The sequence below is a fragment of the Schistocerca piceifrons genome, chromosome 3 (genome assembly GCF_021461385.2).
Source record: "Schistocerca piceifrons isolate TAMUIC-IGC-003096 chromosome 3, iqSchPice1.1, whole genome shotgun sequence".
Lineage (NCBI taxonomy): Eukaryota > Metazoa > Arthropoda > Insecta > Orthoptera > Acrididae > Schistocerca > Schistocerca piceifrons.
The window spans coordinates 115,504,961-115,532,785 of NC_060140.1; the positions used below are offsets into that span (position 1 = coordinate 115,504,961).

Genomic DNA, 27,825 nt, shown 5'->3' on the forward strand with positions numbered 1-27,825 from the left:
AAATTTCGGATTGCAGTGAGGACTCTGTGTGGTAACCATTGTTAAAGCGTGTGACGTGATACAAGAAGTTCTGACCTGTGATCAGATTGATCGTAACATGAAATGTGGGGCGGAAGTAGTGTCTGCCTCAAAATTATTTTTAGTGAGAATATGTAAATCAGACAGTGTGCAACATCCTGGCATTGGTTATTGGAGAACCGTTTATGATTGTGTGAACAGTTGGGCTGTCGCACTCTGATTAGAAACGACTCCCGAAGCAGCTAAACGCGATTAGCGCTTATCTGATACGACACGGTAACATCAAAATTAAAGTTAGGCAGCTGTTTCGGTTAACAACAATCGACGTCATATTAATCGGGAGTGTTTCAGCCAGAGGTCGATTTCAGTTAAATTCGGTACATATGATTCGGTACCTGGAAAGAAATACTGTGGAATTAAGATTCAGAAAATTCCTATTGGGACCATCCGACCGCCGTGTCATCCTCAGCTGAGGATGCGGATAGGAGGGGCGTGTGGTCAGCACACCGCTCTCCCGGTCGTTAAGGTGGTTTTCTTTGACCTACTATTCGGTCGAGTAGCTCCTCAATTGGCATCACGAGGCTGAGTGCACCCCGAAAAATGGCAACAGTGCATGGCGGCCTGGATGGTCACCCATCCAAGTGCCGACCACGCCCGACAGCGCTTAACTTCGGTGATCTCACGGGAACCGGTGTAACCACTGCGGCAAGGCCGTTGCTCATAAGTAAGGTCAAGCCGTCATTATTTAAGCGATCCTTTCAGCTTAGTGTACGACGGTCGAGATCATCGTTAAAGGACTGGTTGTATGTAAAATGTTAATGTGCTGATGAAATGTTTCTCGGCGACTGAAATCGGAATCACTTCGATTCATTATGTTGTTGTACTATGCATTTACCCGTTGACTTACCGCAGGACGTTGTGATTCCTTCCTCGATCAATCCATCTGATTTCCAGGGCTGGCTTGAATGTTCTTTCCGTAACTATTTTACTCCAGACGACCTTGTCCAAGATTAACACTCAGCATGTGGACGTGGCATCGCAAAATCTTTTTTGCAGTGAGGTTACTACTCTTTTCTTTTTTTCGTCGTCATGTGCGTGTCTGGAAGTAGCTATGACAGTCGATTCATTTACAGATTATGAAATGGGTGGCCGAAAAGAAAGGAAGGAAGTTACGTCTGGATCAGAGTGTTTAGCCGATTCTTCTTTAGCTAATAGCTGTTTCAAATGCGCCACTCAAATGTCCTTAAGACGAGTGTTGTGAGCTAGAAGAGAGGCGATCTCTCTTCAACAGGCGCCTGTCGGCAGATGATGTGGGGTGGCGAGTGGGACAGCTGCCGTGCTGAGTAGGGGTGTCTGCCGCCCCCTCCCGAGGGTGTCCCAGAGCTACAGGGTGCCACTAAAGTCACGTCATCAGCTGCATCACGCTCTTTAATTTTAGTACACTGCGTCTCTGCTGGCTAGTCAACGTTTTCAGGCGTGCGTCTGAATGGCAGCCGTTTGCCAAAGTTGTTTACAATATACTGTCTGTCGAAAACTTTTAATTCACAGCGTTTATACGGCTTAGCACATCTGATCTTCTGTAAGCAAATTTTCCTGTTCAGTTTCTGACAGTATGTAAACACTCAGATATCGATTCAGGAGTGCAGTCTGGCTGCCTTACTCCAGCTCCCGCAGTCGTTTTTGCTCTACCAGATATCATCCGTGCTCGGTTTCGCAGTTTTCTGCTTACTTTTTGAAATGTTGATGAATGAAGTGTTTATTGGGAGTTTGTAACGTTGATGCATTAAGGGGTTCTGAAAGCGATGCTGACATTCAAGACAATAAAAGCGGGTTAAAAGCTGTGAGCTATCTGGGGAAGTTAACCTTGCATTACTGAGCAACTGTTTCACCAGGTATCCAGTCTAGCTTACCAAATTCCAAACCAGACAAACATTAATTATAATCTTTTAACAGTCATCTTACTACAACCGATGATTATATATATATATATATATATATATATATATATATATATATATATATATATAAAGAGAATTTAAATAAAAATAAATGAGTCAGTTTATATTAGGACATTTATTTTAACATTGATCATTGTTCCGTTAAAATTTCAGCATATCAAACTTGATTCATAACTAAACTGGTGTCTTATTTAGGATTGTGAAAATGTGAGTTTGTAATCTTACGGAACACATCAAATATGGAGCCAAGATTCGGAGACTACATACAACACTGCATTTATAAAATAACACACGAAGAACGTTGAAACATATGCAAGATGAAATTAACCACAGCCACCCGATTCAATTTTCACCCAAAGAAGTTACGTTCGTAGCGCAATCCTGTCCGTCATGAAATTACCACACACTGGTATACTAAATTCATACTAACACTCTGTGAAATCTTCCCGAAAAGAATAGCTTAGGGCTACTTTGATGATTACACCATATGCTTCACGTGGTCAACTTGGTTTACACAAAGAGTGTAACTCCACAATAATTTTGATAGTTAAAATAAATTACATCGAAACGCAATTTACAAAAGAAAAACCTTGAACTGGTTAATATCGTCTGACTATTAACCTGATGGGTCAAACAATTGTATAAGCACGTGGTACTGGTCTCACAAAGTACACCCACGTGGGTTGAACATAAAGAAAAGTTGCTCTATTGAAAAATATTGTCAAGACGAGACGTTATAATCTCACGCACGTTCGCATTTTAGATTGATGATCTTAGAGTTACGGATCATCAACACGTCATTCCACTTTGCTCACAAAGTAGTGACAAAGCAACTACTGGAAGATATTCTTGTTCTCTAGCAGACAGGCTTGTCCCCTACCATCAAGCATGGAACTAGAAATACATTTGCTCATTCATACTTTCACACAGAAGGGAAGGGGGATGACAGTATCTTATCATATACAATATACAAAAAAAAGCGCATGTAGGTTCATATGAGAGTGTATGACATGAATTACATATAAGCTGTGTTTTAAAGTGTAGTGGTGTGACAGATCGTTCTTATTTATGTGTAAAAGTAACACGTTCCACTGCTCAGTCTCCTCCCAGATAGTCAGAAACACCACAGTAAATGTAGAAGAGGAAGTAATGCCGTAAATGACAACAGATTTAAGAAATTAACGTGAAAGGAATCAGAGACCTTTAAAGTTAATGGAAAGAAATAGTGCTGGAGTGACCAGGAAGTTATTAATGCCAATTATTTGATTCGAGAGAAACACTTTTTATACAGGGTAGGACAAGTAAGTGACCCTGACCAGTGGATACGATTGGTCGTGAATGTATGCATATAATCACAACTTGTGATACACTACTTGCACGCCCGGCACGAGATCTTCACCGGTTCAGAGTGGAATTCGGGTTGTGTCAATGTTAGTGGAGCAGTGGAAAAGGGACGATGGTACTCAAACTGGAGCGGCGGGTGTTCGTTGTTGAAAATTACGTGACAACTAAGTCGGGGAAACGGTGTGGTCACTTGTTCTCTGAGAAGTTCAGTGGTGTCAAAGTGCCAGCAAAGGGTGCCATGCAACGCTTAGTCCGAAAATGGCATCAGACAAGATCGGGTTCGAAAAAGTAAAAAAAAAAAAAATCCGAAACGTGCCCGCACACCAGAAAATGTGGCCACAGTTCACCAGAAAATGCTTCAGTGTCCTACCAAATCAACCCGACGCCTGTTGCAAGAGATCTGCATATCACGTTGATCGTGCTGACGAATACTCCGCCGGCACCTGCTAATGCATCCCTACCAAGTTGTACATGCATTAAAACCAGCAGATGCTCCTCTGCGCCTCCAGTTTTGTGTCTGTTCACTGAAATCACAATAAATGGCTTGGACATGGATCTGTTGTTTATGTCTGATCAAGCAGGGTTTCACAAAGTCACAAGTTCTGGGCAGCGGAGAATCCGCGTAGCTTCCACGAAACACCACTGCACGATCAGAGGGTTGCGGTGTGATGTGCAGTGTCTGCACGCCGCATCTTTTTTCCCCATCTTCTTTACTCAGACGCTTATTTCGGCGTGTTACATTGCCAGCATCATCAAACTATTTGTGGCAGCGTTAAGGGAGGAGGAAAGACCTACAGTTACTCCCAACAGGATGGAGCAACTGTCCATACAGCCGGCCGAACCTTGGAGCACATTCATACGACCTTCACGGTCAACAGAGCTGTTACCGGAGGTGAGTCTGGCCGCCGGATCTATCAGTGTGCGATTACTTCGTGTGGTGAGCCCTCAAGTCTAAGGTACATCGCAACAACCCTCATAGTCTTCAAGAAATGCAGCAGAACATTTCGGATGAGACTGCAGCAATTCCAGCTGCCCAGCTTCGATCCGACTTCAGCAACTTGTTGACCAGGGCCCAAAAGTTCCAAGAGATGAATGGTAGTCACATTCAGCATTTACTATAGTCAGGTTAGTACTGTATTTCCTTTCCTCTACTGTGTTTCTGTGTACCCTGGAAATTGTTCTCTGGGCCACTTTTATTTGCCCCATCCTGTATTTATTACCTGTAAATGTGTGTGTATGGGGGGGGGAGGGAGGGGGGAGAGGGGGAGGGGGGGGAGAGAGAGAGAGAGAGAGAGAGAGGGGGGGGGGCGGGGGGAGGAAGGGAAGGGTGCCTAGTACTTTAAGAACTAGGCAACAAAGCGGGGACAGGGTTTCCTAATTCAAAGCTTGATTAATTTCTGAAAATTTTTCTCCAGAGACCGCCAATTTTTGTTGGTTTAAATAAAACGACACGCTGCGACGCACAAACCGAATCTTCAGGTTACAATGGCAATAAAAAATCGCACAACAAAACTACACACACACACACACACACACACACACACACACACACACAACTGACGTCAACTCACTTCATCTACTGCTAGACTGATACCTCTCGATGTGACTGTTCCAAAGGCTGCAATCGATGCTCATTAGTCGTCTTGTAAATGGGTTTAGTGGGAAGACTGTAAACGAATCTTTCGGGAACGTATTAATATATATTATACTAGGTGTTTTACAGTTCTTTAAATGCTTGTAGTGGGGACTTAGTAGACAGTTTCGATACATGATCCCTGTTCGAAAACGTACCATTCCCATGTAAACTAAGCTAGAAGGTCGGATCACTCTCAGATATCTCGCATATGGTACGCACAAATTCAGAAGAGGGCGCCGTCATCAGTCCTTGTTATAGTTACGACACAACATACCATTTTTATCCTACTACGAGGTGCATTCGAGTTCTAAGGCCTCCGATTTTTTTTCTAATTAACTACTCACCCGAAATCGATGAAACTGGCGTTACTTCTCGATGTAATCGCCCTGAAGACGTACACATTTTTCACAACGCTGACGCCATGATTCCATGGCAGCGGCGAAGGCTTCTTTAGGAGTCTGTTTTGACCACTGGAAAATCGCTGAGGCAATAGCAGCACGGCTGGTGAATGTGCGGCCGCGGAGAGTGTCTTTCATTGTTGGAAAAAGCCAAAAGCCAAAAGTCACTAGGAGCCAGGTCAGGTGAGTAGGGAGCATGAGGAATCACTTCAAAGTTGTTATCACGAAGAAACTGTTGCGTAACATTAGCTCGATGTGCGGGTGCGTTGTCTTGGTGAAACAGCACACGCGCAGCCCTTCCCGGACGTTTTTGTTGCAGTGCAGGAATGAATTTGTTCTTCAAAACATTTTCGTAGGATGAACCTGTTACCGTAGTGCCCTTTGGAACGCAATAGGTAAGGATTACGCCCTCGCTGTCCCAGAACATGGACACCATAATTTTTTCAGCACTGGCGGTTACCCGAAATTTTTTTGGTGGCGGTGAATCTGTGTGCTTCCATTGAGCTGACTGGCGCTTTGTTTCTGGATTGAAAAATGGCATCCACGTCTCATCCATTGTCACAACCGACGAAAAGAAAGTCCCATTCGTGCTGTCGTTGCGTGTCAACATTGCTTGGCAACATGCCACACGGGCAGCTATGTGGTCGTCCGTCAGCATTCGTGGCACCCACCTGGATGACAATTTTCGCATTTTCAGGTCGTCATGCAGTATTGTGTGCACAGAACCCACAGAAATGCCAACTTTGGTGGCGATCTGTTCAACAGTCATTCGGCGATCCACCAAAACAATTCTCTCCACTTTCTGGATCATGTCTTCAGACCGGCTTGTGCGAGCCCGAGGTTGTTTCGGTTTGTTGTCACACGATGCTCTGCCTTCATTAAACTGTCGCACCCACGAACGCCCTTTAGACACCACCGTAACTCCATCACCACATGTCTCCTTCAACTGTCGATGAATTTCAGTTGGTTTCACACCACGCAAATTCAGAAAACGAATGATTGCACGCTGTTCAAGTAAGGAAAACGTCGCCATTTTAAGTATTTAAAACAGTTCTCATTCTCGCCGCTGGCGGTAAAATTCCGTCTGCTGTACGGTGCTGCCATCTCTGGGACGTATTGACAATGAACGCGGGCTCATTTTAAAACAATGCGCATGTTTCTATCTCTTCCCAGTCTGGAGAAAAAAAATCGGAGGCCTTAGAACTTGAATGCACCTCGTACAGAAACAGATGGGACAACCTGGTCCTTTCACATGTGGGAGGGTTGACTGTGGTGCTTCAGGGACGTGCGACACTCAGGACTTCAAAGAGGACGTCCTTCGTCTGGTAGAAGAGAACACAACTAGTCCCCGAAACATTGACCATTGCATAGGCTCCTGAGGTCAGAACCCCTAGTCTCAACTTCGGGTGCACCATGAATCTGGAGACCAGAAATTGATCGGAAATTCAAAACTGATTTTACATCCAAATGTACTCTCTGAACATGGGTTACTTATTAAAAACCTTACACACTAACAAGTAAGTCTCCTCTACAGTCCATAGGTGCCCATAATAGGAATTGTAAAACACCCTTTGTAATTCTCACCCCTTCCAACACAACTGGTACATTGAATTTTGTGAGTAGCGTCTGTTGTGAAATCTAGCATCCTTTCAAGGACTGTCGCTACAGTTTCACAATCCTTTGTAACACTTTCACATGTCTTAACCACTCTGCTCACGATTTTTGTTCGTGTTCTTGGCATGGATCCTTCACGAGCGAAGAGTGATCAATGCCACGCTGTGGGGCTGCATGAAAATGGTGTCAGCGCCGTGTCGTTTACGGATTGGTAGCAGTATCTCGGATCTCGGCGGACAAACTGAAGGCTGGCATTTAGTATTTTAGTTATTAATTGCGAACCATTTCTGACTTCACTTTTCCTAAGTGTGTGTGGCCCGTGGCAAAATGCTAAGAGTACGGGCCCCGAAACTCTTGCGTTTGATACCGTGTCACTCTTAGTATTTTTATATGTTACTTGCCACTTCTATCACTTCTGACAGTGTTTGTTAATATGAAAAACACCTAATTGCACCTTGGTTCGAAGCTCACACTAAGCTGTGATTGGCTGGGTAATTCAGTCCAAAGGTCGGAGCAACCCAGAGGTACACTAGCACTACCTCCAATAGGATCTTTGTAGTAGAACGCTGTACTGCTCAAACCAGCTTTCGGTCTGATGAAAGCTTTACAGCCTTAAGACGTACTAAGCTGCTATTCCACAGTCGACCCTCCCAGGTTGCCCCAGCTGTTGTTTCTAGCAAATTAAAGAGAACGTGTCATTCTTAACGGTCAAATACTTTCAGCCGTACTCCATTATTGTCGGAAGCTGGGCTGTTGATAAAATATCGATATATCGATATTTTGTCTAAAAAAATCAGTACGTCGGAATTTCTTTTTCTAGCCGATATATCGATATGACAATAACGAGTGCCGATATTTTTATTTTATATTTTATTTTTTCACAATTTTCGGTAAATATTTGAAATTGTTCTTTTGAAATTGTAGTAATACATAATTTTACTTTCACTGTCTGAAGGAGTCTTACTACTTTTTAAGCTTTCATCACGTCCTTTCTCTTTGATTGCGAAGCAAGTGTAGGTGGTACAAACTAGTAATGCGATTACATGGGGGGCTGGCAATGTGATTAGAATAACAAGATTTTCGATGTGAAGAAATAGCACACCAGACGCGTTAAAAAACACGCAACTGGTGTGCTATTTCTTCACATTGGCATTCTTCAAAAACAGTTGCTGAAAATGATGAACAAAAATCTAAATGACAAGATTGGTTTTTACGGGGACCGAGATGTGTGAGGAGAAATGCTAACGTAATCGGCTCTCGGTGCTACCAACAGAAAGTGCAACGTTTAGTTTCACCACGCAATTTTGACGTTACAATTGCTAGGTCGGTGGCGTTTGCAGAAATGAAAAAACAGAGAAGTCGACAAGAAATGTCCCGGGTAAATCCGATATGTGACGAAACCGAGTGATTGACCCATCGGACACATTTTATTGTGCCACTTACATGTCGTTGCCATTGCTAGCAAAGTGGGTATTGCCAAGTGTGAACGTGCATCGTTTTCCTTTTAATTCTTGCAGTAAGGGGGATAAGCATGCTGCTAGCTTGTTGATGTGCAGAATATCTAATAATAAACCACTACTTAAACATCTTTAAAACCGGCAGTATATGTACAATACGCAGCCAATATTTTTATAGGTCGGTACGTAGATATTCCTCCAATCGAATAACATGACATATCGATCCTCTTTCCACATATCGATCCTCTTTCCACATATCGATCCTCTTTCCACATATCGATCCTCTTTCCACATATCGATCCTCTTTCCACATATCGATCCTCTTTCCACATATCGATCCTCTTTCCACATATCGATCCTCTTTCCACATATCGATCCTCTTTCCACATATCGATCCTCTTTTCACATATCGATCCTCTTTTCACATATCGATCCTCTTTTCACATATCGATCCTCTTTTCACATATCGATCCTCTTTCCACATATCGATCCTCTTTCCACATATCGATACTCTTTCCACGTATCGATAGTCGATACTGATGTCTTTAAATACAGATGTATCGCTTTCCCAATATTTTTAAAAATCAGCAGTCCTAGTGGGAAGCTGAATGAGCATGTTCGCGGTGTTTATGTTATAAACAGAGAAGGCGCAAAACTCGAAAATCGTAGCGAAGTGATGCTGAACCTACAACGCGTCGAGGCTTGGTGCTTGGTGCATCGCACGTAGGCGTGTTTGATTACACTTACTGGAGGAGGATGATGATGATGATGATGATGATGATGATGATGATGGTCGGTATGTGGGGCGCTCAGCTGTGCAGTTACCAGCGCCCGTACAAATTCCCAACCTTTGCCCAGTCCAATCTCGCCAAGTTCATGAATGATGATGAAATGATTAGGACAACACAAACCCCAGTTATCTCGAGGCAGGTGAAAATCCCTGACTCACGGGAATCGAACCCGGGACCACGTGCTCGGGAAGCGAGAACGGGACCACGAGACCACGACCAACTAGAAGCAGTCACGTCACACCCATTAAATATCTGACAGGATGAACCAGGGGCCATTTGAAATGAAACTGTGCATGGGGGCTTAATTATATAAATATGAATGCAAATTCTTTTTAAATTTTTAGTAGCTGTATGTCCGATTACGAAGTCTCGTAAACGGTTGGCCCTGACTAGTTTAAGTACGCAATCTGACTGCATAGAATAACAACAAAGAATGAAAGAAAATTTTCGTTAACACAATTAAGTCCCCAGCAGCTATAAAACCAACGCAACAACAAAGCACAAGTGTAACTGTTCTGTGTGTGGAAGTGTGATTCAACGTACACATCTGGCACGGTTCTTCTTCAATAAGACAAGAAATTTTAAATATCATTTATACTGAAGTAATTTAAAAATTATAAAAACTATAATTGCGTAAGGAAACCAGAATTACACTCTAATACAAGAACACGAGCCAGATGCTTTGTTGACTGAACCTGTAATGACGCATTATTTAAGACACTGAAATAATGAAAAAACAGGGAATATTTTACCTTCATATATATTGACGAAAAGCACTCTGATCATTACAATATCTCCATTCGAACAACATCTGCCGTCTAGCCCATCAAACAACTGAATAAAACATGGAACAAGCACTCTCCACTACGACTTCTCGACAAGAACTCTTCACTACGACATCTCAGCAAGCACTGACAACTACGAGTTCTCGACAAGCACTGCCAGTGGAGGCGGCGGAATAACACACTTTGGCGCAATCTCTGGCGCTGTGGCTCAGTGTAGCCACCTTTCAACTGCCACGTAAACCTAAGACAAAACCTTCGTTCAATCGATTCTGGGTATCGTGCTTAATCTTCTACGGCCTATGCCTCGTCGCTTTTCAACTTTATGCTTTCCTATTCGTTTCTTGATGATTTTGAAACTTCATTACCGCCAACACGTCTTGTCCTCCCCTTGGTTTTCGTTATCAAAATTTTTGCTTGCAAGGTATTTATTAAAAATATATATTGGATCTAAAGTTAAAGTAAGAGAATAGTCTCTAGCAGCAACGCTCCCACCTCCTATTATTTAAAGAATCGAACTACCATGTATAAAACACCTTCAAAGTATTAAAGTTCGTTGGAAGCAGCTAGTGCGTTCATTACTGAACACTGTGTGAGTGTAGAACATAGTTCGGGCAATTTGAATTCCGTTAAGAAGCTAGTTCTTCCCGCATGTCAGTGTTTGACGTCATACCTCCTCTCGTCGTAAGTAGCTTTCTCGATCATAGGTTTGAAATCAGAATAAGGGATAAGTGGTAAACGGAATTGTCCTTCAGTAATGCTCCTCTTTGCTACGTGGTCGGCTATTCTGTTACGTAAACTTCCATCATGTCCTTCTATCCGTAGCAAGTCGACGTCTGTGTCGTTTTTCCTTGCTTCTGTAATGCTGTGGAATGTATCCAAAATATATCTGTTCTACATGATTACTGTATTCCTGATTCAGGAATACAGAAATACAAGTGGCTGAGGAATGAAATAAATAGGAAGTGCAGGGAAGATAAGACGAAATGGCTGCAGGAAAAACGTGAAGACATCGAAAAAGATATGATTGTCGGAAGGACAGACTCAGCATACAGGAAAGTCAAAACAACCTTTGGTGACATTAAAAGCAACGGTGGTAACATTAAGAGGGCAACGGGAATTCCACTGTTAAATGCAGAGGAGAGAGCAGATAGGTGGAAAGAATACATTGAAAGCATCTATGAGGGTGAAGATTTGTCTGATGTGATAGAAGAAGAAACAGGAGTCGATTTACAAGAGATGGGAGTCCAGTATTAGAATCGGAATTTAAAGGAGCTTTACGGTCAAATAAGGCAGAAGGGATACATAACATTCCACCAGAATTTCTAAAATCATTGGGGGAAGTGGCAATAAAACGACTATTAACGTTGGTGTGTAGAATACGTGAGTCTGGCGATATACCATCTGACTTTCGGAAAAGCATCATCCACACAATTCCGAAGACGGCAAGAGTTGACAAGCGCGGGAATTATCGCACAATCAGCTTAACAGCTCATGCATCGAAGCTACTTACAAGAATAATATACAGAAGAATGGAAAAGAAAATTGAGAATGCGCTAGGTGAAGATCAGTTTGGCTTTAGGAAAAGTAAAGGGACGAGAGAGGCAATTCTGACGTTACGGCTAATAATGGAAGCAAGGCTAAAGAAAAATCAAGACACTTTCATAGGATTTGTCGACCTGGAAAAAGCGTTCGACAATATAAAATGGTGCAAGCTGTTAGAGATTCTGAAAAAAGTAGGGGTAAGCAATAGGGAGAGACGGGTCATATACAATATTTACAACAACCAAGAGGGAATAATAAGAGTGGACGATCAAGAACGAAGTGCTTGTATTAAGAAGGGTGTAAGACAAGGCTGTAGCCTTTCGCCCCTACTCTTCAATCTGTACATCGAGGAAGCAATGATGGAAACGAAAGGTTCAGGAGTGGAATTAAAATACAAGGTGAATGGATATCAATGATACGATTCGCTGATGACATTGCTATCCTGAGTGAAAGTGAAGAAGAATTAAATGATCTGCTGAACGGAATGAAGTCTAATGAGTACACAGTATGGTTTGAGAGTAAATCGGAGAAAGACGAAGGTAATGAGAAGTAGTAGAAATGAGAACAGCGAGAAACTTAACATCAGGATTGATGGTCACGAAATCAATGAAGTTAAGGAATTCTGCTACCTAGGCAGTAAAATAACCAATGACGGACGGAGCAAGGAGGACATCAAAAGCAGACTCGCTATGGCAAAGAAGGCATTTCTGGCCAAGAGAAGTCTATTAATATCAAATACCGGCCTTAATTTGAGGAAGAAATTTCTGAGGATGTACGTCTGGAGTACAGCATTGTATGGTAGTGAAACATGGACTGTGGGAAAACCGGAACAGAAGAGAATCGAAGCATTTGAGATGTGGTGCTAAAGACGAATGTTGAAAATTAGGTGGACTAATAAGGTAAGGAATGAGGAGGTGTTACGCAGAATCGGAGAGGAAAAGAATATGTGGAAAACACTGATAAGGAGAAGGGACAGGATGATAGGACATCTGCTAAGACATGAGGGAATGAGCTTCATGGTACTAAAGGGAGCTGTAGAGGGCAAAAACTGTAGAGAAAGACAGAGATTGGAATACCTCAAGCAAACAATTGAGGACGTAGGTTGCAAGTGTTACTCTGAGATGAAGAGGTTAGCGCAGGAAAGGAATTCGTGGCGGGCCGCATCAAACCAGTCAGTAGACTGATGACCACAAAAAAAAAAAGATTTCTGTGTGCAATCCACAATTAAGTGCCTGGCAGAGGGTTCATCGAGTCACCTTCAATATATTTCTGTACAGTTCCACTCTCGACGAGCGTACGAGAAACATTTAAAAACGCTTTCGTTTTAATGATTGCCACCTCAATTCGTATATGACATACGTGCCACACTCTACTCTATTACATGATAGTACAAAACGAGCTACTTTCCTCTTTTTCGATGTCGTGGGTCATTCCTGTGTCATGCAGATCACACAGCACAACAGTACTTCGGAAGAGGGCGGACAAGCGTAGCGTAAGCATTGTCTGTAGTAGACCTGTTACATTTTCAAACAGGTCTTTGATTTGCTTTTCCTACAGCTTAATCTAAGTGATCGTTCCAGTTTAAGTTACTGGTAATTGTAATCTCCAAGTGTTTAGTTGAATTTACAGCCTTTAGATTTGTGTATTTTATCCTGTAACCGAAATTTAGCAGGTTCCTTTTGGTTCAAGATGGCTCTCAGTACTGTGGGACTTGACATCTGAGGTCATCAGTCCCCTAGACTTAAAGCTGCTTAAACCTAACTAACCTAAGAACATCACATACATCCATGCCCGAGGCAGGATTCGAACCTTCGACCGTAGCAGCAGCGCGGTTCCGGACCGAAGCGCCTAGAACCGCACGGCCACAACGGCCGGCGTTCCTCTTGGAACTTACATGGATGACTTCACATTTTTCATTGTGTATAATTAATTGCCACTTTCACTTACATATATCTTGCCTAAATCGTTTTGCAGTTGGTTCTGATAATCTGATGACTTTGCAAGACGGTAAATGACAGCGTCATTTGGAATCAATTTAAGAGGGCTAAATCGTTTATGTAGGTGAAGAACACCAGAAGGTCTGTAACACCTCCTTGGGGAACGCCGGAAATCAATTTTACTCGATGACTTTTTGTTATTCACTACGAACTGTGGCCCCTCTGAAAGGAAATTACGATTCCAGTCATATAACTGAGACGATACTCCGTAGGCCCACAATTTGATTAGAAATCGCTTGAGAGGAACGGTGTCAAAAGTCTTCTGGAAATCTAAAAATACAGAATCATTTAGCTTCCCTTGTGAGAAAAAAGAGCTAGTTGTGTTTCAGAATAAATCGTTTTCTTTGATGTAATTCACAATGTTCGAGCACAGTATATGTTCGAAAATCGTATTGCAAATCAACACTAGCTGTATGGGTATGTGATTCAGCGGATTTCTCCGACTTTCCTTTTTGGGTATTGGTGTGACTTGTGCAGCTTTCCAGCCTTTAGGCAGGTGTCTTTCGGCGGCGGGCGGCTGTATAGGAGCTAGTCCATCAACATACTGTGTACGCAGCCTGACGGGGTATACAATCTGCACCGGAGGACAAGTCTTTATTAAGTACACTACTGGCCATTAAAATTGCTACACCACGAAGATGACGTGCTACAGACGCGAAATTTAACCGACAGGAAGAAGGTGCTGTGATATGCAAATGATTAGCTTTTCCGAGCATTCACACAGGATTGGCGCCGGTGGCGACACATACAACGTGCTGACATGAGGAAAGTTTCCAACCGATTTCTCATACACAAACAGCAATTGACCGGGATTGCCTGTTGAAACGTTGTTGTGATGCCTCGTGTAGGGAGGAGAAATGCGTACCATCACGTTTCCGGCTTTGATAAAGGTCGGATTGTAGCCTATAGCGATTGCGGTTTATCGTATCGCGACATTGCTGCTCGCGTTGGTCGAGATCCAATGACTGTTAGCACAATATGGAATCGGTGGGTTCAGGAGGGTAATAGGGAACGCCGTGCTGGATCCCAACGGCCTCGTATCACTAGCAGTCGAGATGACAGGCATCTTATCCGCATGGCTGTAACGGGTCGTGCAGCCACGTCTCGATCCCTAAGTCAACAGATGGGGGCGTTTGCAAGACAACAACCATCTACACGAACAGTTCGACGACGTTTGCAGCACCATGGACTGTCAGCTCGGAGACCGTGGCTGCGCTTACCCTTGGCGCTGCATCACAGACAGGAACGCCTGCGATGGTGTACTCAACGACGAACCTGGGTGCACGAATGGCAAAACGTCATTTTTGCGGATGAATCCAGGTTCTGTTTACAGCATCATGATGGTCGTATCCGTGTTTGGCAACATTGCGGTGAACGCACATTGGAAGCGTGTATTCGTCATCGCCATACTGGCGTATCACCCGGCGCGATGGTGTGGGGTGCCATTGGTTACACGTCTCGGTGACCTCTGGTTCGCATTGACGGCACTTTGAACAGTGGACGCTACATTTCAGGTGTGTTACGACCCGTGGCTGTACCCTTCATTCGATCCCTGCGAAACCCTACATTTCAGCAGGATAATGCACGACCGCATGTTACAGGTCCTGTACGGGCCTTTCTGCATACAGAAAATGTTCGACTGCTGCCCTGGCCAGCACATTCTCAAGATCTCTGACCAACTGAAAACGCCTGGTCAATGGTGGCCGAGCAACTGGCTCGTCACAATACGCCAGTCACTACTCTTGATGAACTGTGGTATCTTGTTGAAGCTGCATGGGCAGCTGTACCTGTACACGCCATCCAAGCTCTGTTTGACTCAATGCGCAGGCACATGAAGGCCGTTATTACGGCCAGAGGTGGTTGTTCTGGGTGCTGATTTCTCAGGATCTATCCACCCAAATTTCGTGAAAATGTAATCACATGTCAGTTCTAGTATAATATATTTGTCCAATGAATACTCTTCTATCATCTGCATTTCTTCTTGGTGTAGCAATTTTAATGGCCAGTAGTGTAATTTCAGCTGCTTCGCTACACCAAGGGTATGTACATGTAAGTTACTAATTTTGACAGTGTGTTGTCGAATTTTGGACTGTCTAATTTCTGTATAACGCTCTGGAAGTCCGTAGTGTATCGATACGTGGTTAAACGTCTGTTTTCCGTAATAAACGGCCTCCCTCGTGGAGTTGAGCGGGCTTCCCCCGGGCGTGTGTGTGCCGTGTCACTACTGCCCCGTATGTCGCACGCACGCACGCACGCACGCACGCACGCACGCACGCACAGCCACACCTGCAGCCTCCCCCGCGTGCTGGGGATTACTACTGCGGCCATAAAGCGTGACCCGTGCGCGTGACAGCGGCGGCCGTTCCCCGGTGACGTAGCGCCTCCGCCACACGGCCGTCCGTCTTCCCTGGAGGGCAGCGGACCGTGCCTGCCGCGTTTCCCACCCGACGCGCAAAACCCGCCAGCGTCACCAGTTGCCGGAGTATCTCCCCGTCAGCATTCTCCCGTCACACAGCCTGTGACAGGTAGCCGGATTTAGGCGTAGCCGAGGCAAGCCCGGCTCTAGGGCACCGGGAGACTAGGAATGGCGGTTATCGCTGAAACAGTCAGTTTTCGGATACATCGGTTTTTTTTCTCTCTTCACGCCAGTTTAACCTGATTGCTAAAACCGCTCAGCAAAACTTGTTTCTGAAATAACGAATTTTCGGTTTTTTGTTCCCATTATTTCCTGTAGTGCGTGAAGAGTTTGACAGAGCACTGAGAGTAGACAACATTCCATTACTAAATTGGTGATCCCTTCATGCCTCAAAATATGTCCTACCAACCGATCCCTTCTTCTAGTCAAGTTGTGCCACAATTTTCTCTTTTCTCCAATTCTATTCAATACCTCCTCGTTAGTTATGTGATCTACCCATCTAACCTTCAGCATTCTTGTGTAGCACCACATTTCGAAAGCTTCTATTCTATTCTTGTCTAAACTATTTATCGTCCACGTTTCACTTCCATACATGGCTACACTCCATACAAATACTTTCAGAAACGACTTCCTGACACTTAAATCTACACTCGATGTTAACAAATTTTTCTTCTTCAGAAACGCTTTCCTTGCCATTGCCAGTCTACATTTTATATCCTCTCTACTTCGACCATCATCAGTTATTTTGCTCCCCAAATAACAAAACTCCTTTACTACTTCAAGTGTCTCATTTCCTAATCTAATTCCCTCAGCATCACCCGACTTAATTCGACTACATTCCATTATCCTCGTTTTGCTTTTGTTGATGTTCATCTTATATCCTCCTTTCAAGACACTGTCCATTCCGTTCAACTGCTCTTCCAAGTCCTTTGCTGTCTCTGACAGAATTACAGTGTCATCGGCGAACCTCAAAAAGTTTTTATTTCTCCTCCATCGATTTTAATACCTACTCCGAATTTTTCTTTTGTTTCCTTTACTGCTTGCTGAACATACAGATTGATTAACATCGGGGAGAGGCTACAACCCTGTCTCACTCCCTTCCCAACCACTGCTTACCTTTCATGTCCCTCCACTCTTGTAACTGCCATCTGGTTTCTGTACAAATTGTAAATAGCCTTCCGCTCCCTGTATTTTACCACTGCCACCTTCAGAATTTGAAAGAGAGTATTCCAGTCAACATTGTCAAAAGCTTTCTCTAAGTCTACAAATGCTAGAAACGTAGATTTGCCTTTCCTTAATCTTTCTTCTAAGATAAGTCGTAGGGTCAGTATTGCCTCACGTGTTCCAGTATTTGTATGGAATCCAAACTGATCTTCCCCGAGGTCGGCTTCTACTAGTTTTTTCATTCGTCTGTAAAGAATTCGGGTTAGTATTTTGCAGCTGTGGCTTATTAAACCGATTGTTCGGTAATTTTCACATCTGTCAACACCTGCTTTCTTTGAGATTGGAATTATTATATTCTTCTTGAAGTCTGAGGGTATTTCGCCTGTCTCATACATCTTGCTCACGAGATGGTAGACTTTTGTCAGGACTGGCTCTTCCAAGGCCGTCAGTAGTTCCAATGGAATGTTGTCTACTCCGGGGGCCTTGTTTCGACTCAGGTCTTTCAGTGCTCTGTCAAACTCTTCACGCAGTATTATATCTCCCATTTCATCTACATCCTCTTCCGTTTCCATAATATTGTCCTCAAGTACATCGCCCTTGTATAGACCCTCTATATACTCCTTCCAACTTTCTGCTTTCCCTTCTTTGCTTAGAACTGGGTTTCCATCTGAGCTCTTAATATTCATACAAGTGGTTCTCTTATCTCCAAAGGTCTCTTTAATTTTCCCGTGGGCAGTATCTAACTTACCCTAGTGAGATAAGCCTCTACATCCTTTAATTTGTCCTCTAGCCATCCCTGCTTAACCATTTTGCACTTCCTGTCGATCTCATTTTTGAGACGTTTGTATTCCTTTTTGCCTGCTTCATTTACTGCGTTTTTATATTTTCTCCTTTCATCAATTAAATTCAATATTTCTTCTGTTACCCAAGGATTTCTATTAGCCCTCGTCTTTATACCCACTTGATCCTCTGCTGCCATCACTACTTCATCCCTCAAAGCTACCCATTCTTCTTCTACTGTATTTCTTTCCCCCATTCCTGTCAATTGTTCTCTTATGCTCTCCCTGAAACTTTGTACAACCTCTGGTTCTTTCAGTTTATCCAGGTCCCATCTCCTTAAATTCCCACCTTTTTTGCAGTTTCTTCAGTTTTAATCTACAGGTCATAACCAATAGATTGTGGTCAGAGTCCCTATCTGCCCCTGGAAATGTCTTACAATTTAAAACCTGGTTCCTAAATCTTTGTCTTACCATTATATAATCTATCTGATACCTTTTAGTATCTCCAGGGTTCTTCCATGTGTACAACCTTCTTTCATGATTCTTAAACCAAGTGTTAGCTATGATTAAGTTGTGTTCTGTGCAAAATTCTACCAGGCGGCTTCCTCTTTCATTTCTTAGCCCCAATCGATATTCACCTACTACGTTTCCTTCTCTCCCTTTTCCTACTACCGAATTCCAGTCACCCATGACTTAAATTTTCATCACCCTTCACTATCTGAATAATTTCTTTTATTTCATCATACATTTCTTCAATTTCTTCGTCATCTGCAGAGCTAGTTGGCATATAAACTTGTGCTACTGTAGTAGGTGTGGGCTTCGTATCTATCTTGCCCACAATAATGCGTTCACTTTGCTGTTTGTAGTAGCTTACCCGCATTCCTATTTTCCTATTCATTATTAAACCTACTCCTGCATGGCCCCTATTTGATTTTGTGTTTATAACCCTGTAGTCACCTGACCAGAAGTCTTGTTCCTCCTGCCACCGAACTTCACTGATTCCCACTATATCTAACTATAGCCTATCCATTTCCATTTTTAAATTTTCTAACCTACCTGCCCGATTAAGGGATCTGACATTCCACGCTCCGATCCGTAGAACGCCAGTTTTCTTTCTCCTGATAACGACATCCTCTTGAGTAGTCCCCGCCCGGAGATCCGAATGGGGGACTATTTTACCTCCGGAATATTTTATCCAAGAGGACGCCATTATTTAATCATAAAGTAAAGCTGCATGCCCTCGGGAAAAATTACGGCCGTAGTTTCCCCTTGCTTTCAGCCGTTCGCAGTACCAGCACAGCAAGGCCGTTTTGGTTATTGTTACAAGGCCAGATCAGTCAATCATCCAGACTGTTGCCCTTGCAACTACTGAAAAGGCTGCTGCCCCTCTTCAGGAACCACACGTTTGTCTGACCTCTCAACAGATACCCCTCTGTTGTGGTTGCACCTACGGTACGGCTATCTGTATCGCTGAGGCACGCAAGCCTCCCCACCAACGGCAAGGTCCATGGCTCATGGGGGTCACTATGTTTTCGAAACAGGAACAACGGAGTTGGATCAAGATTGAATATGTCAGAGGTCGTACAGCACGACAGTGTCATCAACATCTTCAAGACGCGTGCGGGGAATCGACATTGCCGTACAGAACAGTGGCACGTTGGGTAAAAGCCTTCAGCGAAGGTCGACAAGCTGTGGCAGACATGCATCGGGCAGGTCGTCATAGCGTCTCTGAAGAAGTGCATGCTGTTGCCGCGTTAGTGGTCAGTGATCGACGCCATACGATTCGTGAGCCCCCCCACGAAACCGGATTGGCGCAAACGACTGTGCTTCGCATCCTGAAGGAACGCCAGGGCAAGCGAGAAATTGCATCACGATGGGTTCCAGATGACTTGACGGAAATGCAGAAATGGATGCCTTACGACGCTTCTCAGACACACTAGGAGCGCTATGAGCGCGAAGGAGAGGCTTTCTTACGCCGTATCGTTGACTGGATGAGACACGGGGCCACATCGTACGATCCAGTATGGTGAAAGTTACGGTGATTCCCGTGTACGACTGTGATGGTGTTATCCTAACGCGTTACGTTCCTCCACGGCAGGCCGTCACTGCACAGTATTACTGTTGGTTTTTGTAGCATCACCTGCGACCACGGAGGCTTTCAGACAGTCGTTCTTCCCGCGAACCATACGCGACTGGAACAGGAAAGGGAGGTAATGACAGTGGCACGTAAAGTGCCCTCCGCCACACACCGCTGGGTGGCTTGCGGAGTATCAATGTAGATGTAGATGTAGACCAGCTTTGCGAAAGAAGCGTCGGTACTTTCTGCACAACCCACCCATAATTTTGCGTGGGCGCATTCAGCGCAAGCTGTGGCTGCTCTGTTCGGTCGATGGGACTGGGAAGTACTGTACCATCCGCCACACTCCCCGGACTTGGGTCTTGTGACTTCGATTTGATTCCGATGATGAAGGAACCACTTCGTGGCATTCACTTCAGAACTGTTCCAGAGAGTCTACAGGCAGTAGACCGCTCCATTCGCACCATCAACAGAACAGGCTCTGCTAACCATATACTACGCCTCCCACATCGCTGGCAACGGGTTCTACACAACGCTGATTACTACTGCGAAGGACAGTAGCAGATGCAAACATGTAACTCTTTTGTATCGGTTGTGAATAAGTAGTTGCCACTGTTTAAGTTCCAACCCTCGTACAAATGTAGTAAAAATTGAAAAATTTTGAGCCACTCAGTCTGATGATGCACAGGATCAAAATATTAATTACATAGGCAAATAAAAGAAAACTTAGTCCGTCGACAATTTACTGTGGATACTAAACGTATCAGTCTGAGGTGAGGGATCCTGGTCAGGAAACGATCGAGTAGAAATTTGTAAGCGAAAATAGCTCTGATATTTGTGGCAGATATTTCTGCTAGTCGAGGCTCTTTTTCTATATTTTGGTGGCAGATAGTATGGACAAGACAAAAAAAATCCAGTAAACATTGGCTCTAAAATGCATATCGCAAGAGCTATGAGGACTTGCTCATCTCTGTTACCGTATAACACATCTCTTCACCTGAATAAGTCGCCGTATGAGGTCATCATATGAGATATGTGACGGAAAGAGCGCGAAATATGTCATATGGAGGCAATTATTAACAACCACATTATCCTTTTCTGCTTGAGGTAGGACAGTCCGGTGGTTTTTTTTTTTTTTTACAGACATGGTTGATATGTTCTTCCCAACTGAGTTTGGCGCCAGTATGTATTTCTAAGAATTTGACATTCGTTTCCGACATTCTTAGATAGTTATAACTTCTTAGTTTTCGTCTGGATAACAAACAAGTTTATTGGCTGCAGACTAAACTAATGCACAGACAAGAGTTACTTGCGTAATCTTATCATGAACTGGGATGTCACTGCGCGAAGTAAGTGAAGTCGTATGATGAGCCTAGGAATTTACTGTCATGAAAAGTGGGGCAAGCGTTGATAGTCACAACGTAAAAGGAAGGGCCAAAGACACAACCCTGTGGAGCACCGACACCAATTTTTACTAAGGACGGTGGAAAGTCTGTTTCTAATCGAGGCAAACTGTCTTCCCTTGTTCAGGTAGGAAGAAATTACTGCTAATGTAGGTACATGAACACCATGATACTCCAGTTTTGTTAGTAATATGTTGAAGGGAATGTAGTCGAGTGCTTTAGTTTCATGACATAATAAAAGTGACAGCATCTTCCTATTTTCGAAAGCTGTTTAAGTCTGGTCAGTTTCCAGAACAGCTTCAATGGTATTCTTACCTGGTCGAATTTTCCCTGATTGTTGCAAAGGTCATGCTTTTCAAAATAATCGGCTAACTGAATGCACATCAGTGATTCATGTATTTCAGTGGGATTGAAATACATCACTGGGATGAAATACGAGATGTCGCTGTAAAAGAACGGGACTGTTGCTTTAAAACATTTTATTTAATAACCAAACACGCAGTTTCTGTCACTCGAAATATACTCTCTCCTCTCTACAACGCCCCATACGAATTTTCCATTAATGGAAAAATTGCTGTACGTCTTCCTTTGTGAGCTTCTTGATGACGCATGCTGCTTTTTCTTCCACTACTTCAACGGACTGAAATCTTGTTCTTTTTAATGTAGATTTGTCGTTGGTGAATAGAAAGTACACATGATGCTAGGTCAGCCGAATAATGTGAGTGCTGTAACACCGGGATGCTGTATTTCGCTACAAACCTCATAACAGGCAATGCGGTATCAACCGTTGCGTTGTTCTTTTGAAGAACCCGCAGCTTGTTCTTTCAAAATTTGCGGCTTGTTTCTGCACAGATTTGAGCAAGAACCTCAAGGGAGTAATGCTGATCGATAGTTTGACCTACAAGAGCAGGTGAATACACACAATTCTATGAACATAGAAAAAGAAACCAATCATCATGGCTTTGAATCTTGATTTGCTCATTCGAGCTTTTTTGGTTTTCCGTGAAGTTGGGCCCTCATAGCGCACGGATTGGCCCTTAGTAGCCGGATCGTAAGTGAAAAACCAATATTCGTTACATGTTATCACTCTTTCCAAGAAATTAGGGTCATTTTCAGTGGTATTCGAAGTGTCAGTAGAAAGATTTTCACGAGCATATTTTTTTAGATCGGCAGTATTTTCGAAATCACTTTCGCACACACACTCTTCATGTTAAATTGGTTGTGTAGGATTTGCGTTACGCATTCGCTGTCGATTCCAACAGTTTCAGCAGTCGATTGAACGCTCAACGCTTGAACGCTTGCATTCACGAACTCTCGTACGTGATAAGCTGTCTTCGTCATACACTACTTTTAGGAGAAGTTTGGTTTCAGTCGAAAGTTTTTCCCACTGTAATGCGAAACTTCACTACAGTTCGTTGCTCTTCTTCTTTCGTTTCACCCTCTTTGAGGTACGCTGGATCAATCATTTCTTTGTGTGTTGTTCTTTCATTAGGGCCCAGTATTTCTTCATTCTTTCTGATCTTCTTTTCCTCTCTTCTTCCGAGATGGTGGGTTTGGACTTTTGTGTAGATTTATGTTGGAACCTTATGTTTTCTCCCAGTTTCTTTAAACCAGTTGGGTTTCGTTTTGCGGTTACGGAAAAAGTCAAAGATTTGTTTAGTTAATTTGTTGGAATTCATTCTGAGAAGATGACCATAAAAATTTATTCTCCTTTTTCGCATAGTATCTGAAAGTTTCTCAGTTTTCTTGTAGAGTGTTTCATTTTTGATGTATGTAATCTTATTGTCTTGAAATTTTGGCCCTATGATTTTTCTTAAAATTTTTCTTTCCTTCAGCTCAAGTTTCTCCATTTGGCCTTTGAAATTCACGTTTAATGTTTCTGCTGCATACAGTGCTTCTGTCTTAATCACTGTCTTGTAATGTGTAATTTTGGACCCCCATGAAAGGGATTTTTTGTTGTATGTATTTTTTGTTAGTTGGAAGGCCCATCCAAGTTTATTTTTTCTGGATTCCATTGCTTTGCTTTCCCCAGCATTCCAACTAATCCATTCTCCGAGGTATTTGAATTCTTTTACTATTTCAATCTTCTTGAACTTAGAGTTATTTACATGAGTGCTTAATGTTTGTCAGTATCTTATTTTTTTCAGAGATGATGTGAAGACCTATTTTAGCTGCTTGTTTCTTTAGTTCAAGGACTTGCTCCCGCGCTTCTTCCATTGATTCAGCAAACAGGACCATATCATCTACAAAAGTAATGCAATTTACTTTAAGGTTCTTCTTTTTGCAACTCAGTGTTATACCACTGTTAATGTATGTGTTCCATTCTCTGACTACTTTCTCAAGCGCACAATTGAACAGCGACGGTGAGAGACCATCCCCCGGTCGCACTCCCGTTTTTATTTCAAAGGGTTCTGATAATTCGCCCATAAACTTAACTTTCGAAAATGTATTTGTAAGGGTAGCTTTTATAATATTAGTTGTTTTCTTATCGAAACCCATTTCTTCCAGGACTGATAATAGGGATTCTCTATCAATCGAATCGTATGCTTTTTTGAAATCAGTGAAGGAGATTACGTATGTCTTTGCCCTTGATTTTTGGTATGCCAAAATGTTGCTCTGTTATTACTTTTACCACTTTTCCGACAAAATAAGATAACGCCCTTTACACAAAGGAAGGCCACAGCCACACCGTTCCGTATACGGACACCAGAGATGCTGCATCCGGTTGAGAAGACTTTGCGCTTCACAGCTATTGGTTGTTCATCTTTGGCACATGCGTACTTACTCTATGACAGTATCAGTCTCGTTATTTTATAGCCACATCTCGTATACGGGAAAAAGTTAGTTGCTCAACTTATCCGGTTATACCGGACGGGCACGTGTATCCTAACAAGTCACCAGGTCTAGGGTCAGCCCGTGGCGCCGGCGGCCCATCTGGCTCGGTGCCCACCAGCATCCCGGCGCCACCCCCACTCCACCCCCACCCCACCCCTCGCCTTCCAACCATGCGGGGCTGCAACTGGGTTAACGCCGCAGCTGGCTGCAGCCCCCCCCCCCACCCCTCCCGTGCACCCCTCAATGTCGCTGGCGTTACGGTCTACAGCGACCGACGCTTCATCAGCTGAAACCACCACCAGCAGTCCTTGACGCGATCCAACCGGCGCCCTACGAGGAATATTTCCGGTTACTTTCGAGCGCCACATGCACTCCCGTACAGCGGGTGCTTCACCCAGTAAATAAGAACAATACCTCTCTCTATCTCTGCGAAATAATCTGCACAGATCATGGCATCATTTCAGCATTTTCCAACAGCTCATACAAATTTAATCCTACGAGTCTCGTCATTGTTAAAATGATTTGAAGTGATGTCATCAGCAATTAACAATTCTCAAGTTAGAGCATTGTGATTACAATCAAAGGCTACGATTCCATTCCACTGTGTACAGCTACAGGTTGAACATCCGTATACCTTATAGTTTGTATTGGATCTTAAGAGTGATTTTCACAGAAAAAAATGCTGTTTTGAAGAGCGCGCCGCAGCGCGTTGTGTGAAGCAGTCGGCCTTCGCTTCTGGCGGTGGCGCCGCTGTGGCAATCGCAGCTTTGGTGTCTCCCTCTGGTGTAAAAGCGGAAAGGTTGCCTGTTCACGTTCATTTAAAGGGCGCTATCAGCTCGGCAGGGTGGTCAATCGAAGTGAGGCTAGGTCAGTCTCGCGTCACCAGCAGCTGGTGTATCTCTCGTTCGCATTTGTGTCTGTCTGTCTGTCGTCGGAGTCCTAGTATGTCTGTCCTTGCCAGAAAATGAGTCTTTCCACTCCGCCAGTAACAGAACTCAGCTAGTGGCCGCCGGTCGGGGCTGAGTTCCTGCATCTGAGTCTGCACGTTAGGCCGCCAGTCTGCTCGAGTTGCTCGGGCAACTGTCATTGGCGGTTGGATCGGTCGGTTGGTCGGTCGCGCTCTGAGACACGAGATGACGTGTCCGCCTTATGCGTCGGCACATGTGAGGTCCCCATGTGAGTCCAGTGGGCATCGCCGTATAGAAAGGGGTAGTGGCTTCGCGGTTCACACGAGAGCAACAGGAGCGAAACCGCGACATCGGTCTGGCCGGGGCGAGCTGCGACGCCGTGAGACGGGAGATCGGCTCGCCTTCCTGCTTCCGTTGAAGCGGCTGGCAGCGGACGGTTCGGGAGAGCGTTGGGGGTGCTGCGCCAGGTCTTCGCGAGATACCGCAGTTTATTAGAAGTTAAGTGGTAGGAGATATGGTGTTTCATTTACTTATTCAATTCTACTTGTTTTCTTGGCGAGGTCACCAGCCGCTTTGTTTTGGGGTCGTCCCACCATTCTTGTCCATTTGCCCACCCGCGGGAAGGTGGTTATTTGTGAATTGGGTGTTCTGTTTTTCCCTTATGGAATTGGGGACGTTTAGAGCAATCTGCGGTTCGGGTTGTTTCGTAAACGCCCCCTCCCCCGTCAATCTGCTGTACGTTAATGGCTACCTCTGTCATGTTTGTCGGATTCGGGGTTAACGAATTTATAGAATTAAGGTAAGGGCCGAATTCCTGAAATATGTTTTTATCTTACCTATCATCTTGCGAGGCGGTATATGTGTAATGCAGAGCATGTTGTACACCTTATGTAAGTCTGAATTTGATGGGTATTATGTAAATAGTCATTTTTATAAAGTTGCCACCCTTCCACCGTAAGAGCCCCTTTAAAAACAAATTGCACTTTTGGTGACAAATAATTTCTTAGTGTGAGTGTTTGTACCATTTCCATCCTCCTTACGGGGTACGTAGTTAATGTGTTTGTATGACTTGTTGAAATTTTTAGTTTAAAGTAATCTGGTGTGTTGCAGATTTGCACCAGTGTAGTTTTTCAGAGGTCGTTGTGAGCGGTCGTGACTACGGCCGTGTCGAAAGGGAGCGGAAGCTTCTCAGCCCGAAGGAAAAAAAAAAAAAAATATCCTGCCTCTGAATAATTGTAACTTGATATTTAGAGGGTGCTTTCTGATTGTAATTCTAAATCTGTTTTTGAAAAGGCTTTTAGGAATAAAATTCACATTTGTTAAAGGTAATTTTTATTTTCCATCAGTTACTTCCTGGCAACTACTTCCACGCTCACCTAGTGTGATTAAATGTGATAATGTTCTTGGTGAATCGCTAGTAAATTAAGTAAATTCTTAAGAAAAGATTTCGAAAGTAAAATTACGGTTCAACCACAACTTCATATGTTCACAGATTGCTTCAAAAAATTGGTTGTTGGGTCATGAGTTTGCTGATTCTAAGGCAGAGTTTCGCTTTTTCAGGGTCTAAAGGTTCTGCTGGCTGTCGCAGTTCACTTTCTAAAACAGTAGCCCACCTGCGAATTAAAGCAAGCTGCAATTCTTTAGACTACTTCGATGCCTTATCAGGATCTGCCTGAAGATTTGTTTAGCTTTTTTCAGGTTGTACTTCGTTACAGATAATTTCGTCATCCGCAAAACGTCTGAGGTTACTATTAATATTGTCTTGCAGGATCACTAACATATAACAGGAACAGCAAGGGTCCCAACACACTTGCCTGCGGCACTCCTAAAGCTACTTCCATATCTGTCGAAGAATCTCCGTCCAAGATAACGTGATGCGTCCTCTCTACCAACAAATTCTCGAACTGATCTCAAATTTCTCTGGCCACCGCATACGATCGTACTTTAGATAATAAACTTAGGTTTAATGTCAAGTCAAATGCTTTTTGGGAGTGAAGAAGTTTACCTGACTGACGTAATCCACTAGGTTTAGGATGCCATATGAGAAAAGAGAGAATTGGATTTTCGTAATCTACGCCAAATGGTGCGCTGTTCAGCCTATCAGCTTCTGTAAGAATAGTGAGATCTTTCTGTTTCATACAGAAATTTAAAAAAAAATCGATTTGTACTCAGAGACTGTAAAAGTGCGACGACTTCTTGGGAGATACCCCCATTCCGCGCGTTCAATGAACAAAGAAAATACGGCGCAGCACAGGATCATGAATTGTGCTACCTGTAACTGGCGAGAAGAAGCGTGATTGTCGCCACTCCTTGGCCCTTTTGAGCTTAGTTCTCGTCCTCGTAGCCGGTAAACATACTGTGGACAGGCCATATGAAGTCTTTACCCACCTTAAAGATACTGGACTGTTTTCAATTAGACAAATGGTTTCCACGATGATGTTTTCGTGGGATTACTAACCACTTAAACATAATAATTCTCTGTCTTCACGTATAACTACGCTGCTTTTCTGGCTTGAGGCTTAAAATTCCGACGAGACAAACATAGTGATGTACAGCTTACCGGAATGAGGTTACATGATACGCAGAAAACGCACAGACGCTCTCAACGATGACTTAGTCTACCACTTCACCCTGAAGGGGCGGGCATTTGGTTTGCATGTTGCCTGACGTCATAGGCAGGTGAACAGTAGGACTGTTGATATT

General features: G+C 43.6%; 1 protein-coding gene and 1 pseudogene across 1 annotated transcript in view; one reads left to right on the top strand and one right to left on the bottom strand.

The window, feature by feature from the left end:
• Nucleotides 1–27,825, top strand: part of LOC124789473 (lysophosphatidylcholine acyltransferase) — a 642,390-nt gene that overhangs the window by 317,102 nt on the left and 297,463 nt on the right. The window lies entirely within an intron of this gene.
• LOC124790382 lies at nucleotides 620–737 on the bottom strand (annotated as a pseudogene).